The sequence below is a fragment of the Pinus tabuliformis genome, chromosome 5_2 (genome assembly GCF_031772625.1).
Source record: "Pinus tabuliformis cultivar Carrire ecotype Pingquan chromosome 5_2, CPIR1, whole genome shotgun sequence".
Classification (NCBI taxonomy): Eukaryota; Viridiplantae; Streptophyta; class Pinopsida; order Pinales; family Pinaceae; genus Pinus; species Pinus tabuliformis.
The window spans coordinates 273127473-273147935 of record NC_142306.1 but is presented as its reverse complement, the minus strand read 5'-3'; positions in this window follow the sequence as shown (position 1 = coordinate 273147935).

Genomic DNA, 20463 nt, shown 5'->3' with positions numbered 1-20463 from the left:
TGCAGTGTTCACTAGTTTATCAGGCTTCATAGATAGTATCCATTATGACAAATTCAAATTATATGCGCAAGAGGGATATGTGTAGGATAAAATTTATTCGCCTACATTAGCGGTTTCGCACAAGCTCCCCCCCCCTTCCCACTTTTTCTAGATGCTGTAAAATGTCAACTTCCAAATATTTGACACACATATTTTCCCATTTTGCAGTAAAATTTCTAGTAAATGCCACATAAGCTTAGTCAACCTACTGCAATCTACACATATTCCCCCTCCATACACTTCTTTCTAAACACTAGAAATCATCATTTTTTATGGTTTTTGAGACACATATTTTCTCATTCTACAACAACCATTTTATTTGTAAAACAAATCTATCAATTACTTTATCTACACAACCTGCTTCTGTAATTGTGCTCACATTATTTTAATAATTAAATGGTTATGCTTCACACTGCAATTTTAAGAATGCAAACATGTGGGAGTGTAGAGGAAGAATAATAAAGGATTCCTCCACACTTTGCATATATCATTTAGATGTTTTTAGTTTTTCCCAAATTTAATAATACAATTTATCAAACTATTTATTTCCTTAATTAAATAAATTTATTTAATATAACCACATAAACATGTTTTTAAAACTATTTGTCCATTTATTCATGCATTTTGATATTCCTTTCAATTCACCAAAAGGTAGGGATTTTTTTACTAAACCTCAGGACAACACTCTAAATTCGATCATGGTGTTGTGAAATATGCTAAATAAAAATATTTTTAATCCATCCAAGCATTCACTAAAGATAAATAAAGCATAAATCATAAGATATTAAGGAATAAACATGAATTCCAACATACAAGGATTGGATACCTCGTCCTAAAGAAACAAAATGATCATCTCAATAAAAATTTAATAAAAATAAATCCAAATAAAGAACAAAGAATATGTGGATACCATAGCAGGAAAAGGGAAACCTTGAACAATTGAGAATTTTAGAAGCTTTTGTAAATGAAACTAAGTATCAGTTTATGCAAAAAAATATCACAATGGCAAGAATAACTTGAAAAAATATTACCGACCTCACTCTTACTAGATTTATTGGCCAGTAGCTAATTAGCAAAAAAAAAACTTTACAAATTGTGAAAGATTGCTTCACTGCTAAAAAAATGAAAATAAACATAAATCCAAAAAACTTTTAGGATTCGTAAAAAACCAAAATATATTAAATATGAGGGGTATTTATCGAACAAGATTCTCTGGTTTTGAACCCTGTGACAACAAACGTTGAAACTCTTAGTGTACATGTTTCTCCATGTAAACCAATCTTCCTTCAAAGTGATCTAGTTTTTCCTGTAGATGCTCTTGACCATTTTACATATTTGCTAATTTGTCCTACATCTTCCACTGTTTGCATTGGATGTCATTTATGAATGAGATGTTTGTATTCTGGTCATCATTTTGTCTCTTATGAGATGTTCCAGAAATATCCTGAGATATGAAAGCTCATTTCCAATTTTTTGTTGATCATATGTAGGGTTGTTAAATCAGGTATGTTGTTAGGGATAGGATCTATAGCTTCCCTTGATCAATTCTATCCAAGTGACAATGGCTTGAATCTCCCCATTCACCAACTCCATGCCTTACTCTTCCTCATTCACATGGAATCTTTTATTTCACTAAAACAAAGGGCTTAAATACAATAATTCTATGGATGGGATAAACTAACAAAACCTCTTACATTAAATAGAACTACAACTCAGCTGAGAACAACAACAACCCAACTAGACTTTATTGTAATGTACCGACACTTATTCCTAAAATAAACTATCTAAATGAATAGTCAAAACAAAGATACAAAAAATTCAAACAAAAACAAAAATATGTAAACCATTATACTAGCCAATAATAACAAAAAAATAGTAAAACAACCCAAAAAAAAAACAAGAAAAAGAAGCAAAATATAACAACAATGATAAAATGAAACTGGTTCATAGAAGAATTCCACCTTGCCTTGTTATTGAGTTAGGAAACAAAATAATAACATGTTATCAAACTTTCAAAATAAATAATATTTATTCCCATGGGTAACATGTATCTATATACCTCTCTTTAGTTCACTAGCTATACCCTATGTCAATGTAGATTTCCACTGATTTAGTCATTTCCTTGCTCGGGTCGTAAATACTTATTTTCCCCATCATTCCACAAACCAAAAGATATTTCCCTAATTTTAAAATATTTACATAATTTAATTTTCATATTTATCTATTTCCCTTTCTGGTTAATGTCAACATTTATAAGGCTATTTGACATGCAATCAAGATATTGTTTCAATGCTTGATAACATTTATTTTCACACATTATGTAATAATGATTTCTTTTAACAAATCCATCGATATTATAAAATAGTATTTTCGAAATTTATTCAACAAATTCACACATAAACATGGCTCCAAAACTAGTATATGTTACATCAGACTAGAATGATGTGCGTAAGAATTATATGCGTTGCAAAAACTTTGTTACATTTTTTTGTACACCTTCGTATAAATTACCCATCTGCACATATAAAATTTTTGGAGTGCGGACTAGAATATATTAAGAAATTAATTAAGGATTAATCCTATGATTAACATATATCTTCTTAGATATTAATGGCTAATAATGAAATGGTTATTCCCCAAATTGCAATTTGTGGAGTGTGGAGATATGGGATTAATTGATTGAAGCAATGTGGGGTCCTCATTTTGTCATTGTTAGAGAATGCTTCTTTTTGACCATTGTGTCCACCATCTGTTGTTATTCCCACGTCCCCACCTTCACACTATTCACCATGAATGACATTTATACACCCCTACACTTTACACATGTGGCCACCCAAAAATATGTCTTAGAATTATAATAAAATATTAATATTTACATATTTTCTCTTGCCACTACTACTACTGATACATTCTGCAAAAAGCAGAGGTGCAGATTCATACATTGTTTGGAGCCCAGAAATTCACATTGAGCAAGACATATCCGCACTCCACATAATGAAAACTTCATGCTCACAATGAAATATTCCTCTGAACAATCAAAGCTTCTTTCGCATATCCGAACTCTGCCTAATTAAAGCATTTGTGTATTTCTCTTATTCTTGCCTAATTTTTGCTCCTTTCTATATGTCTTCTGCAATATACGATTCTGTAATTGTGGTCACATTACTTTAATAATTAAATGTTTATGCGTCACATAGAAATTTGTGAACTATAGAGTGTCTCACATATCATTTATATGTTTTGGATTTTTCGCAAAGTTTAATAATACAATTTATCAAACTATTTATTTCTTTAATTAAATAAATTGATTTAAGATATCAAAATAAAGATATTTTTAAAACTATTTATGCATTCTTTCGTGCATTTCAACATTCCTTTCAATTTTCAAAAATCTAATAACAAAACTAAACTTGCTTTTCTCAATTTTCTATTTCTAGGCCTAAATATGCATGATAAATCTACATGCTGTGCTAGTTGCATTTCTTTCAATAGTTATGGAAACAATTGCAACAAAAAAAGCTCAATTAATTCATAATTATTATATTTGTATAATCATTTCATATTTCAATATTGACACAAATATAGATAGAAAAATTAGTAAGACGTAACTAGATTACATGCAATCAAAATAATGCCCATAATTCATGTAATGTGGACAAATAATAATTGATGCTCTAGTATATTCAATTTTATTTTTTCTAAGTAATTAGTGCAGCAAATAGAGATCTACCCACATGGATTATAAGGAAATATTTCTAAAGCGATGACCATGGAACACTTTCATGAGAATTTCCCACGAAAAATTTGTTATCAATGGGTTACATTTTCACCAGAATTGCCCTCGAAAAATTTGTGATCTCACTTTTTTCATTGAACTATTCAATTTTTCGGTTGAAATATTTAATTTTTTCAGATGAATAATTAAATCTAACTTTTGGCCAAAATTTTGGTCATTTAAGTTAACGATAATCTCAAATCTCATGTAATGGATTTTTGGTTGGAGGGGAGAAATACGACCACCAATATTTTCATCCAAAAACACCTTTTGGCCGAAAAATGTTTTTTGGCCAAAAAAAAAAATATTTTACATATACAAGTCATGAGCTTTGTTCAATTTTTTTGCATTTTAAACAGTTTTGTGTTTTGAATTATAATTTGGCACTATTGTGAATTCGTTGCACTGTTGTGAATTCATCATTGTTCTAGGTGTCTTTGGTACTGGAGGTAATGTTTCATGTCTATTGAGGTTCAAATTTTTCCCATTGTGTTTTGGCATTGTTGCATTGTATACATTTTTGTGTTTCAAATTATTGGTTGACACTGTTGTGAATTCATTGCATTATTGTAAATTTATCATTGTTGCAGGTGTCTCTAGCATTGGAGATAATGTTTCATCTGAGTTGAGGTCCAAATTTTTCCCATTGTGTTTTGGTGTCATTGCATTGTATACAATTTTTTTGTTTTGAATTATCGGTTGACATTGTCGTGAATTCATTGCATTGTTTTGAATTCATTGTTGTTGTAGGAGTCTTTGGAGCTGGAGTTAATGTTTCATTTCTATTGAGGTTCAATTTTTTTCCATTTTGTTCTTTCTATGGACTTTTGACATTGTTGCATTGTTACATACAATTTTATGTTCCAAATTATCAGTTGGCACTGTTGTGAATTCGTTGCACTATTGTGAATTTGTCGTTGTTGTAGGTTTTTTTGGAGACGGAGGTAATGTTTAATGTCCCTTGAGGTACATTTTTTTCCCATTGTGTCTATGGCGCTGGAGGTAATATTTCATGTTTTTTGAGGTTTAAAGTTTTCCCATTGTGTTTTAGTGCTATTGCATTATTGTTATGGTATAAAACACCCTAGGGTTTGGGTTGAGAACCCCAACAGATTGAAGGGCATACACCAACAAGAAGCAAGCGAACAAATAGTCCTAATGCTTAAACTACTAAAGTGGGATGAAGATATAGTACCCGTAGGTGCTATGTTTGAGGATTTTCCCGTAGTGTCCAAACCCTTTTCTTCCTCCAATGCTTCAAAACCTGCAACTCATTCCAGAAAAAACATATATACTAGCAGTAGTTCGAAGCATGTTCAAGATATGAATGTTAGATCATATAAGCATATTAATATAAAACATGAGATCATACATAATTAGATTATAACATGAATTAAAGCATAAATATCAGCACATCAGGAACAAGACAAAGCTTGTTTATTAATGTATGCAAAGAATGTGGAAGAATATAACCTGATTCGACCACGACTCCAAGCAAAAACTTCCTCCATATTCGTCCAACCCAAGCCTCAACAATCCTCTTTAAAATGTATACACATAGATTCCATATAAAGGAGATGGACATCTCTATGAGGAAATAAGGGTTTTCTATAGCTGGGAGTGCAAGAGGCACATGGATAAATCAGACTTTATTAGGGACCAATTGGATATAATATCAATATCCTATCTTTCTCTATCCCTTAGGCCTTCCCATGAGGTGTATTTATATCACCCCAAAACAATTGTTTCAATTGGGATATAGTTAGGCCACGGGCTCCTATAGGTGGGATTCCAGTGTAACCCGTAAACCCTTCCCATAAAATAGGGATTTATATTTTTCTAATATTTTAAATTATATATGCGAGTTGCGTATAGTTGGACTGGTGTGTGCACACACTTTTTGAAGGGCAAAGTTATGTATGGAATTTAAAATAATGCTTTTTAGTAAATGGACCAAGTCTGAAGGGAAAGGGCTGCCCAAGGCCATGACTCAGAGCATCAAGTATGCAAGGGTGATAAATGATGTTATAACAATTGTATATAGTTTTGCGTTTCAAATTATCAGTTGGCACTGTTGTGAATTTTTTGCACTATTGTGAATTCGTCATTGTTGTAGGTGTCTTTGGTACTAGTGTTAATGTTTCATTTTTGTTGAGGTTCAAATTTTTCCCATTGTGTTCTTTCTACTAACATTTGGCATTGTTGAATTGTATACAATTTTGTGTTTCAAATTATCAGTTAGTACTGTTGCAAATTAGTTGCACTGTTGTGAATTTGTCATTGTTGCAAGTGTCTTTGGCGCTGGAGGTAATTTTTCGTGTCTGATGAGGTTCAAAATTTTCCTATTGTGTTCTTTCTACTAACTTTTGGCATTGTTTTATTCTTTTTTTCATGTCTCTGTGGTGTGGGAGGAATTCTTGCAGGTTTTTTTAGCGGTGGAGGTTTGCTTCTATAGGTATTTTTTACATTGGAGGTAATGTTGCATGTTTGTTGCATAGTGGAGGTTCATTTTTGCGGGTTTGTTTGCCATTGGAGGTATTTTTACAGGTTTGTTGAGGTTCAATTTTTTCGCACTAAATGGAGTTTCATATTGAATTTGGTCATGAATTTTTTTTAAATATCTACGTGGTGTTGAAGGAATTATTCCAAGTCTGTCAGGTAGTGTAGGTCTTTTGGCCATGTCCAGGTGTCAACCGGAACCCACTACATAAAAAATCAGGTATAAAACATGCAACCAATGTTTATTTAGAAATTAGATTAAATGAGTAGTTGAAATATTTCTAATAAGGTTCCTTTTGATGTTTATTTGATTTTTTTCCTTTTCTGTTTAAAAAAACAGAGTTTTTCAATTAATAAAGTTTTTTTTGTTTGTTAAAAAAATCACAGTTTTTCTCTAGATTTTCCTTATCAATAAGGTATAAGAAATTTATACTACGGTTCCAATAGAGAAAATAATCTCTTTCCTCTATAAATTCTTTCCTTTTATTAGTATTTTTTCACTATTTAGTTATCTCGTACATATCAGGACATTTATAATAGAAGAATGCAACATATGTATTTACATATTACTATATGCTACTATATTTAGTCTAGAAAACCTTGTTGGACCTATCATGGGACCTGATGGGCCTCACAAACCAATAATATTGTGGCTTAGTGATTGACCTTTCCCCCTAAATGAACATCTTGAGATTGACCTCATATCGAACTTGCTTAAACTCCATACATTGACGAGCTCCATCCTTTTGAAAAGATTATTGATGAGAATGAATGTACGGGAAAACTAACCTAAAATCCAAACCTGTAGAGTTAGTGGCAGACTATATCATATTTCATTTAACACTTACCTGCATCCACTTGTGCTCAATTATTTTTACATAATTTTACCTTGTCCACTATGGACAGTCAAAGGTTAGAACATATACAATCTATATCCATTCATACTCTATAGATTTACTTTTCCACAACAAATCATAGACACAATTTAAATTATTGACCCTATGGCTTCATTCATTTTCATTTAACAGTAATTAAAGTTAATTAAATACTTATTTACTTGTATCTAGGAATTAATCTCTTTCTCTAACATTGATATAGTTTCAATTGTAATGATGGCTATAAAATTATCCAATATTGGAAGGGTATTTTTGATCACCTCAATCACTAACCCTTTTGTTCATGGCCTCTCCCACCCCTCCTCACCACCTTCCTCTAATTCTTTAATTATTAAATTTTGATTTCCTTTATCATAGTATCTCTAATTATTTATAAGCATTTGCATCATGAATTCACCCCTGCTAAGATTGCATTATAGTTTTAATATATGCCCCTCTAAATAAATCTATTTCTCCTCAATTCTATTTCATGATTACATTACATATTAAGAATATATTCATATCTAATACTAATACCATTTTATTTCATTAGTATTAATATCCCCTTTATATTGTATTTCAAATTTTACTTTTTCTCAATATTCATTATTTATATATCCTTTCTTAACTAAATTTTCTCCTAGTGGTTATTTTTATTAACTTTTAATTTTTGATTTTTTTAATTATTACTAGCTTTGAACATATAATTTGACTCTTCAAGGTTACCCTCTATATGTTTCCTTTATACTTTTTCACTCACTTCCAACATCAAAGATTATGTCCTTTATAATAGTTGGAGTGTTCAATAAAAAAATGGATATTTCTATACCTCAAACACAATTTAATTCCAAAAGAATCTTTAAAAATTATGATTAACTATGAAAATATGCATATTTGAAATTCTCTGTCACTAGGTTATAATATTTTTGTTCCTTGGAGTAATCATTGTACCTAATAATGATGCACTTTTAACTTTTATCATCTAGCTTCCTTCTCAACTCTTTAGGCACATGAGCATATGCCACATAATCAAATATTCTTATGTGTGCTAAAGTGCAACTCGTACCTATTCATGATGCCTTTCAAACTTTGTTCTTCACAATTTAGTGAAATTTCTACTCAAAACATAAATTTAGCAATCTACTTCTTCTCTCCAAAAATCATTTGATAGATGTTTTGTCTTCAACATACTTGTATCTATATTCATGTTCATTTTCTTTATTTATTTTAACTACACCATTTTGATGAGGTGTGTACCTTATTGTGAATTGTATTTGAATCCCATGCTACTTGTAGAAGTTATGTAAATCTTTTGAATCATACTCACCTCTTCTATTTGATCTTAACACTTTAATCTGATTACCACTTTACTTCTCTACAATTTACTTGAATTATCAACACTTATCAAATGTTCCTTATTTTTTGTGACTAAATAGACCCATGTATTTCTCTATAATCATCTACAGTAATTAGGAAATAGTCAGTCCCTTTTATTACTGGATTTTTGTTAGACCACATAGATCTGTATGAACCAACTCCAATGGTGCATTTGTTTTATAAGACACTCCCTTAAGAAAAAATTTCCCTATGTTGCTTTTCTAGAATGCAAATCTCACATGAGCTAGATGGATCTTGAATGGGAGGAAACCATTCAACCATCTTCTTCAACTACAATATTCTTAGGTTAACAAAATGCACATGACTAAATCTAAAATTCCATAACTAAAAATGATCTAGATAAGTTACTTTTAGGCACAATATTCACACACACAATGTTGTGCAACCAACTCACAAATAGATAGATCAAAGACTTAGAAATTATCCTCTTCAAGGGGGAACCCTCCTTTACATTATATAAATGAATAATTCTTGGATGATCCAAATGAAAAAACCTCATATATATATATAGGAGTTTAAGGGGTCACAATATAATCAGAGCCTACATAACAATAATAATCTAAGGGAACAATAATAACAATAGTGGGTTTCTATGGGGTACAATAATAACAATATAGGGACTACATGGGAACATTAATAACAATAAGGGGATACAATATATTATAGGGACCTAACATGCCCCTCTCCTTCAAAACAATGTTGTCCTCAATGCTTGAGTAGTTATGGATGCTTCTATATAATATGCTCATCCTCCCATGTGGAACCTTTAGCAGGTAAGTTCTTCCACTTGATGAGATACTCTGAAATTGATCGATTTCGTAGCTGTCAATTTCTTGTTTCCATGAATGCTTCAGGTTCCAATATGATTTTTCTTTCCTCGTCAAGGTCTAGAAATATTGTTTGAATTGGGAGCTTTTCACCTACAACCTTCTTGAAGCATGAAACATGGAAAACTGGGTGCACTCGGGAAGTTGCAGGAAGCTCCAATTTGTATGCCATAGTACCAATATTTTGCAACTCCTTGTAAGGAACATAATACTTTGGTGATAATATATTATCATTCTTAGCTTGCTTGAGGGACATTTGTTTGTATGGTTGTAGCTGTAAAAATACCTAGTCACCTACATCAAAATTTCTTTCACTGCGATGTTGATCTTCCTGTTGTTTCATTCGATTCTGTGCCAATGTGAGGTTATCCTTTAAGAGTTGGAGAACTTATTGTTGATGATCAATGTGATCTTCCACTGCTTGAACCTTATAATTTTCTCTTAAAGATGATGTGATGGACGGTGAATGATATCCATAAAGTGCCATAAATGGAGTCATTTTTGCTACAATATGGAAGGAAGTGTTATACCACCATTCAGTGAGAGGTAACCACTTGACCTGTTGTGTTTTTTTATAAGATACAAAGCAATGAAGATATCCTTCCAAACATTTGTTCGCTATCTCAGTTTTCCCATTAGATTGAGGATGATAAGATGAGCTATGAGCTAATTGAGTACCCATACAAGAAAATAATTCCGTCCAAAAATTTCTAGTGAAAATGAGATCTCTGTCACTTACAATAATCTTTGGCTTTGCATGTAGCTTTTCAATTATTTCCATAAATGTAGTAGAAAATGTACTATATTTAAATGGATGAGATAATGCACAAAAGTGTGAATACTTGGTAAGTCTATCAACTACCACCATGATGACACTTTTTCATTTGGACTTGGGTAAACCTGTGATAAAATACAGCGAAGTAAATTGCTCCATGCAATTCATTCGATAATTCATCAATGAAAGGAATGGGGAATTTATATTTAATAATGATCTATTTGAGCTCCCTATAATCTGGAAACATTCACCATGATCCATCCTTCTTTTGAACCAATACTACTGGAGCAGAGAAAGAATTTTGACTAGGTTGAATTATATCGACCTCTAGCTTTTCTGCAACCATACATTCAATTTCACTCATCTGGGCATAGGGATATTTGTAAAGCCTAATGTTTGGAGGAACACTTACTAGAATTAAATATATAGCATGATCATGATCATATTCAATACATATTCCCCCATGGTTAGCTTAATCTTATGGCACTTTCTAGAGAAATTTATAGTTCCTCCATTTGCAACCATCACTTGACACTCTGGTGCTAGATATAGGAATCAATTCAATTCCTTTGCTATATTACAATGAATATAATTATGGGTACTACCCAAATCAATAATCACTATTACCTTTTTCTTCTTGATATTTCCTTCTATCTTGAGATTTTGAGTAGTGGTAATTCTTGCAAATTAATTACAAGATATGGTTGGATTCAGTTATTCTTTATATAGGGTTCGTTCCTGGTGTATATCCTTTTATTTTGAAGTTTCTTGTTCATTTTCTTCCTCCTCTTCACAATCTATGTAATATAATATCTTCTCAGCACATTTATGACCTTTAGTGTATTTTCTATCACAACTATAACAAAGCCCTTTTTCTCTTTTTTCTTCCAATTGTTGTGGTGTCAACCTTGTAGGTTGTGGAAGGCTAAGAGTAGAAACACTTCCATCTTTATAGTTGTAAGGGGTAGGCTTCCTTGTTGCCATAATTTTTCTTTTAATTTCTTTTTCCAATCTAAATGCCTTCTCCAATGAATCAGATTCCCAAAGGCGAACCTCATGTTGTATTTAATACTTTAAAGTCCCTATGAAAACATCAATCCTATGCTCCTTTGGAATATCATTTACCCTTATATTCAATTTTTTGAAGTCCTCAATGTGCTCTGCCATTGAACCCTTTTGTTTGATATTTATCAATTAGCTAAAGGTGGTGTTTCTCTTTGTATCCTCATAATGAGTTATCATTTCCTCCATAAAAATTGACTAAGTGACAAGTGGTTTACGAGAAAAAGCCATCTATACCATACAAACTGATTGGGTTCTAAATATAAAGTTGTAATGCGTACCTTTAATGTGTGTTGGACATTATGGTTATTAAAATATTGCTCCATCTAAAGTATCTATGTTACTAGATACTTGCCATGAAACTTCCTCATATCAATGTTTGGAATATGGCAGGTATTCAATCCAACATTAGATTCTATGAAATCATGATTAAAATTTCTTTTGTTATCATGAATAGTTTCATGTAATACCTTTATTCCATTAGGAAGCATTTCTTGTAGAAACTTTGTCAAAACTTCCTTCAAACCTTCCATGTCTACTTTTAAACCATTCTTTAAATATTCCATGTTTCCTTTCAATTTTGCTTCTATACCATCCATATTAGTTTCCATGCCATCCTTCAAACCTTTCATGTATGATTTTAAACCATCCATCTTAGCTTCCATTTCATTTTCGGTTACTCTTTGTGAGAGAGAAACTTGTTGCACTTGGTCTCATAATATTGATATATCATGTTGCATTTCTTCCTTTTCTTCATGTATCATAGAAGAGCTTTCTGGTTTATTACTAGGTGTTTCCATTTTTTTGTTTCAAGGTATTTTGAAATCAAACAATGATATGTATGCTTCACTATTCCATTTGAATCACTTGAAACTAATTTTTTAAACAAAAGTTATGAAAAATTTAAAAAATACACACCTTTTTATTTTGTTTTAGGAGCTAGATATTGTAGTTGTTGTATCTATGTAATAGTGAATCACCAAGATCTGAAATTCCGTTTTGTAGTAGCCACTTGAGTCTTATTTCCAACCCAACAAGTCATACTAACATTAGATTATTCAAGGAAGGGTTATGCCCAATCTTCCACGGTCGTCTAATTATAGTCTGGTTCAGTAGAGAGAAATTGTAAGGAGTTCCACGTGTCACTATTTTGACCTTTGTCCCTAAAACTGATATCCAAATTACAGTCCATCCTATTTTTGTCAATTTTGATGAAATTCAAATCCGATGCTAAGAGAGAAAGTTATGACAATTTTCCCCAGGTCACCTATTTGAGATGAAATTCTGTAGCCTACAAAAAACCCTATCTTCCTCAAATCATATCTCCAAAAATATGGTGAGACAAGATCTGCAATTTGTACATGAAGTTAACAAAGATTTCATGTCCACATAGTTGTGATTTCAGATTTTGAATATTTGTATAAAAAATGTTATAGTGAAAATCCCACGATGGCCTGTTTGAAGCAATGAAACCCTAGAATCCAAAGCTCTGATACCAAATGTTATGCAACTAGCTCACAAATAGATAGATCAACGAATTAGAAATTATCCTCTTCGAGGGGTAAACCTACTTTAAATTACATAAATGAACAATTCTTAGAAGATCCAAATGAAAAAACATCCTTTCTATATATAGGAGTCTAAGGGGTCACAATATAATCAAAGTCTACATAACAATAATAATGTAAGGGCACAACAATAACAATAGTGGGATTTATGGGGTACAATAATAACAATGGGGACTACATGGGCACATCAATAATAATAAGGGGTTATTGGGTATGTGTTATATTATTTCCATGACTAGCCCCACGCGCTACCTATGGTTTTGTGCATGAGTTTCGCACATGGTTTTGGGCATGACGGTTTTCTATCCATGGTAGCTTGCATAGATCCGGTCAAGGGAGATATGGTTATATTCTAATTCAGGGTTAATCTGGTGGTCTCAGTTTTTGGATCCAGGGGAAAATCTCTGTGTATTTATTTTTTGTTTCTTGCCATTGTATATTTTCTATTTTGTAAGAATTAATTTGAAGGTAATTTCTATATAGGGTTAAAACCTACATTTGGTATCACAACTATTTTAGCTTCAAGGGGACACCTTTGCTGCTGAGGGGTTTTGCTTAGGCTTGTGATAGAACCTGTTTAGTGGGAGATATGCGAGATTGATTCTTGCTGTGAAAGAAGATGGTGAATAGTGGAAAGATAGAGATCATGAAATTTAATTGCTAGAGTTTTGAGTTGTGGAAACTCAAGATGGAGGATTTGTTGGTGAATAAATATCAGTGGATCGCGGTAGATTTGGGTACTAAACCAACAGAAATGTCAGATGAATACTGGGGGAAGTTGGATTAGAAAGCAAAGAGCACAATATGGTTATTTATCTCAAATTCAGTATTGTTGAATGCATCAGGGGAAGCTACAACGAAGGCTTTGTGGGAGAAGTTCCACACTTTGTACCAATCTAAGTCTCTGGTGAATAAACTATTCCTAGGGAAAAAGTGGTATAACCTAAGGATTAAGGATGGAGACTTGGTGGTAGAGCATATGAATGCCTTTAATACTGTGGTAGGCCAGTTTTTATATGTTGATATTAAAATTTCAGATGAAGATAAGTGCATCAGTTTGTTGTGTTTTTTACGAGATTCATGGGATAGTCTGGTTGTTGCAATAAGTAGCAATACAACTACCTTGAAGTTTGATGAAATAGAATCATCCTTGCTATCGGAGGAGATGAGATGGAAAAATATGGAGGGCCAAAATGGAGATGCTTTGTCTATACCAGGACGGTCATATAATAGAAACAAAAATAATTCATTGAGTGGGAGATCTAAATCTAGAGGGATATCTAAATCTCCAGGAAAACCTATAAAGGTATGTTGGAGATGTGGAAAAGAAGGACACTTCAAAAAGGACTGTAGATATAAAGCTCCTGGGAAAGGAATGGGATTTGGTGATGCTCCTTTTGCAGAGGTGAAAGCTACCTTAGATGAAGGTGGGGATGTGTACTTGGATTCTTCTTCAAGTACACATGTAGATCATGAGGCATGGTTGATTGACTCAGGTGCATCCTTTCACTTCACTCCCCATATGGAGTGGTTATGCGAGTATGAGAAATATAATGGTGGTGGTGTATTCTTAAGGGATGATAGGAAGGATAAAATCATTGGATGTGGAAAATTCAAGATAAAGTTGCAAAGTGGAAGGATTAAAACATTTTCGGGTGTTTTTCATATTCCAACATTGGCTAAAAATTTGATTTATGTAAGAAAGATGGATGATGCAGGTGTAAAAACAATGTTCGAGAAAGATACATGCAAGATGGTTTGGGGAGCATTGATATTGATGTAGGGAGTTAAGATTGGAACTCTGTACAAGCTTTTGGGTAGCACTGTTATTGATGGGTGCAACAGTTATTAAGTTCCTGAAAGTGGAGCAGAAAATCTAGTGGTCTCTAGAGAAAAGACTATGTTATGGCATCAAAGGCTTGGACATATTGGAGAGAAGGGCCTTCGAATACTTCATGGTAACGGTATGGTAGAAGGTATGTCTAATTTTTCTCTAGATTTCGATCTCTATGAACACTGTATATATGGGAAGCAAAATTGGGTGAGTTTCCCCTCTGGTGCTAAGGGGGCAAACGGGATAATAGAGCTTGTTCAGAGTGATGTGTTTGGACCTAAGTCGGTTCAATCACTCGGTAAGTTTGTGTACTATGTATAATTTATAGATGACTTCTAAAGGAATACATGGATATATTTCCTTAGGAAGAAATCTGAAGTCTTTGGCATGTTTAAATAATTTAAGTCTCTTGTCGAAAACCAAACAGAGAAGAGGATAAAGGTGTTGAGGATAGATAATGGTGGAGAGTTTTGCAAGAAGGAATTTGAAGAGTTACGTAAGAACTGTGGTATAACATGGTAGAAGAATACTCCATACACACATCAACACAATGGAGCTACAGAAATAATGGATAGGATGTTGATGGAAAAGGAAAGAAGCATGCTCAGTGGGGCTGGGTTAGGACATGAATTATGGGTAGAGGTGGTGGAGACTGCATGTTACCTGGTTAATAGATCACCTTCATCAACGTTTGAGGATAAGTCTCCACATGAGGTATGGAATGGTAAGAAACACTTTCTTTCACATTTGAGGTTATTTGGTTTTGATGTATATGTACATGTTCCAAAGGAGAAAAAAACCAAGTTTGATAGTAAATTTGAAAGGTGCATCTTTATTGGGTATAAGGATGGTTTAAAAAGTTATAATCTTTAGAACCTAGAAACAAGGAAGGTTTTGTACATCCAAGATGTGGTGTTTAGAGAGGTGAAAAATGTTATTAAACATGAAGTCCTACCAAAGGAACCTAAGAAGATAGAGTTTGAGCTAACGGAGGAAGAATTAGACTCTACAACATAAGAGGAATCAGAAGATGAAGAGCCACAAATTCCAGGCATGAGAAGATCAGTTCGAGAAAGAAGACAACTAGAAAGGTATAGTACATTTTCTTTTTGTTCAAATTTTTCTTTATCTATTACTAATGATGATCCCAGAACTGTCATGGAGGTAGTAAATTCAAAGGATGACAAACTCTAGAAAGTGGCCATGGTTGATGAAATGGAATCTTTGGACAAAAATGAGGCATGGGATCTGGTGGAGTTGTCAGCTAGAAGGAAACCCAATGGAAGAAAATGGGTGTTTAAGAAGAAGATGAATGCAGAAGGAAAGGTGGATAAATACAAAGCTCAGTTGGTAGTAAAAGGTTATTCACAGGTGTTAGGAATTGATTTTGGTTATATTTTTTCTCCTGTTCTGAAGGTAGCTTCTAGTAGATTACTTTTATCTGTTGTCACTTCTTTTGATTTTGAGGTAGAATAGATGGATGTGAAGACAACATTTCTTGATGGGGATTTGGAAGAAGAGATATACATGAAGCAACCTAAAGGCTTTATGGTGAAGGGGAAGAAAGAACTTGTATGAAAATTAAAAAAGTCTATGTATGGGTTAAAATAATCACCAAGGATTTGGTATCATAGATTTGATAAATTTATATGTGGACTTGGCTTCACTAGGAGAAAAGTGATCACTGTGTGTATTTTAAATTAATTGGTGATCGTGTTATTTATATGGTGTTGTATGTGGATGATATGTTTCTGATTGGAAATGACAAAGAAATTATCCAGGATTGTATATCCAATTATCTTCCAAATTCAACATGAAGGATATCGGTGTTGCAAACTATATTTTGGGAATGGAAATTAAACGAGATCAGGAAAAGAGGAATCTCTGGTTAAACTAGAGGAAGTATGTCGATACAATATTGTATAGGTTTAATATGTAGGATAATAAACTGGTGAAGGTTCCTATTCATGTAGGTGTAAATTTATCTTCTGAATAGTGTCCCAAGACACACGAAGAGGAAGAGGACATGTCTCGTGTTCCATATCAAAGTGCAGTCAATAGCCTGATGTATGCAATGGTATATACTAGACCAGGCATTACACATGCAGTGGGAGTGTTGAGGAGGTTTATGTCAAAACCAGGGAAGGAGCATTGGACAATAATGAAGTGGGTTTTCAGGTATTTGTGTGGAACTAGTGATTATGGTTTGTGCTACCAAGGAACACTAGGATTTGACAGAGTTTTGGACATTTGTGGCTTTGTTGATGCAGGCTGGGTTGGAGATTTGGATCAAATAAGATATCCAAGTGGGTATATGTTTAACCTATTTGGAGGTGCAATTAGTTTTATGAGAAAGAGACAGTCTGTAGTGGCACTTTCAACTACAGAGTCGTAATACATGGCAGTCACTCATGCAAGTAAGGACGCAATTTGGTTGTAGAGATTGTGTTCAAGTATGAGGTTAGTAAAATGATCTATAAGGATATACTCTGACAACCAGAATACAATTTTCTTGGCAAAGAACCCTGCTTATCATTCAATGACAAAGAACATTGATGTTCAGTATAACTTTGTGAGGGATATGGTTGAGGACAAAAAGGTGTTGCTGGTAAAGGTGGACACTTTGAAGAATGTTGAAGATGAATTGACAAAGTCTGTGAACAGCACTGAGAATTTTTCTTGGTGTAAAGAAATAATGGGCGTTGCAGGTTTGGACCAATGACTAAGCTCTCCCGTGACCCCCTATGTGGAAAGAAAACAACAAGTGGGAGAATGTTGGGTATGTTTTATATTCTTTCCACGACTATACCCACGTGCTACCTATGGTTTTTGGCATGGGTTTTGCACATGGTTTTGGGCATGATGGTTTTCTTCCCATGGTATCTTGTAGATCCGGTCAAGGGAAATAATCCAGGGTAAATGGATTGGGGTTTATGAATGCTTTGGCATGTATATATATTTATTGTAACATTAAAAGGAATATAATGGAAAATCAATATGGCAGTCCCAATTTTGGGATCCAGGGGAAAATCTCTGTGTATTTATTTTGTTTTTCTTGCCATTGTATATTTTCTATTTTATAAGAATTCATTTGCAGGTAATTTCTATACAGGGTTAAAACCTACATGGGTTACACTAGTATTATAAGGACCTAACACACAACCAATTTCATGGAATTTATCTCAAACCATTTTTTTTCTAGTATGTCTTTACCTATTCCATTCATAATCCTTGGCAAAAGGAGATTTTTTCTATTTTGTTTCAGCCCCTTCTTCGACATAACCAATTCCAACTATTTCTGCCCCCCAAAAGAAATACTAATATAATTTTATTAGCAAAAATAACACAATGGAAAAAAATTTGAACCTCAACAGACATGACACATTACCTCTAGCACAAAAGGCACCTACAACAATGACAAATTCACAAGAGTGAAATGAGTTCACAACTGTTCCAAATGATAATTCAAAACAAAAAATTGTATATAATGCGGAAAATTTGCATAGAGCTCATGGATCACATATATATAGTAAGGGGGTATTAAATAAAATGATATTAGTATTAAATATGATTATAAAATTCATGAGTAATAAAACTAAAAATTATGGGATTTTATTGATTGGTTCTCTGCATGGTTATAAAAAAAACTAAATTTGAACTTTACAATACTAAAAATTGACAAGTTCTATCTCTCCACTTGAAACAAACAATCGACAATAAAGTTTCCACTGGAAGTAAAATTGGACTCCTCCTTGTTAAAGTTGGATTGCTTTCTCATATGTCTCTATACAAGAATAAACCAAAATCTATGCTGGTAACAATCATCTTGGATGATGTTTCATATTTGGAGAGAGTAATTAAATCTCCTCTCCTTTGACACAAGGATCTTCCCCCAATCAAACCAAGAACCTCTCCCCACTTTCCATGCTAACCATCTGCCCAGTACCTAGAATGCATTCCATGATAGAAATTGATTTTAGATACTTATTTTTTCATCATTCTTCCCTAAAGTTATTGACCAAATAATGTCCTATGCATACTTTTTATAGCGAAGGAATTTTCAAAATGAAATATATTATTTATCTTATTTATTTTTTTACAGGCATCAAAAAACCCATAAACATGGTTGAAAAATTGATATTATGCATTAAATTTTCTTGTTACCCCAATCTAGGAAAAGTAGTGGTTACATATGTGATATACAATATTTTGACGAACAAAGTCCTCCAAAGGAAAAGGGATGTTCCTGGAAGGAAAATAAACAATGAAGCATATTTATTACACTTATAAAAGGCTTAGGAACAACTAGGGACTATGGATTGAATGGCATTGTAGTATTCACCAATTCCAAACTTGTGTGCAACCAGATGGAAAGTGTGTACCATGTGAAAAAGGAGAAGTTAAAACAACTACATAGAGAAGCAAAACTTATTTCTAGTCAATTTCAATCATTTGGCATAAGTCATTGTGCAAATGTTAATAGGATGTATAGTGATATATTGTATGGGGCAATTCCATCTCAATATTGTGTGTGAAAGATGAATTGGTATCAAGAACCACTCCATCAAAATTTATTGATGGACATTGTAAGACATGCAATATATCTCTGATATGTGTACAATTTTTAGTTATAAATGTGGTGTATTTAATGACCATGTGGTTCTTTCAATACTATAATAAGTGTGCCCCAACTCAAATATTAAGTATTTACTTGTTGTTTATATTTATATCGGGCCGAAGAGAATTATACCTCAAATAATTTTGAGGAAATCCTTAAATAGTTAACTTTACGTCTTATTAAGTTTTTAATTCTTGATATATTTAAATAGTAGTTTTAAAGATTTTTAAATGCATGAGGTGACTTGGGTTTTTTGAAATATCATATCCATATATATATATATATATATATCCATCCATATATATGGATCGAGGGTCTACATCATCACATGAGTAGTCACCACCAAATTCTTCAAGTCGTAAATGAGATAGAACATCAAATGAGTCTTGAGCATCAACTCGAGCACGACTTTCTATGCATGTCAAAGAGATTGGTGGTCATGGATCAAGGAGAGTATTAGATGAATTAGGGGAGGAAAATAATTTGTTTCCTCATCATTGTATGTTTATGTCCAAACTTACTTAAATGATATTGGTAGAATCATATGTACATACACATTGAATTCATTTTTGTCAATTTATCTTTATTATTTATAAATCCATCTTTTTTACAAGCATCTGTCACTAAGTCAAGGAGAGTATCAAATGAATCAATGGAGGACCATTGTTAATTACATAATCATCATGGTATATACATGTTTATGTGCAAATACTTAAATGATAAATTGGTAGAATCATATGTACATACATATTAAATTGATTTTTGTCAATTCAACCTTATTAATTTATAATTTCCATCTTTTTTAGAAGCATCTCTCACCAGGCCATTGCATGAGGGTGCTCAACCTTCTTACGATGGTCAACAAGATCAATCAACTCATGTGCTTGGGCATGATGGTGCTCAACCATCTCAAGGTGGTCATGAATCTTAATCAGATCATGTACGTCCATTTGGTAAATTAAGTAATTTAAATTGACTTATGTTATTTGTATGTAAATAAATTGCATGTATGTTTATTTTGCATGTATATAAATACATTTAAATGTTTTAATATTTATTTAATTATATTGAGGTAGGGGGTGAAAATGTAGAAGAAATTCAACATAGGGGAAGGATGGAATTTCAAGAAAAATACTATATGCCAATTACCACATATCCATTAGATATTCTTGATGAGATTCCTTGGGAGAGAA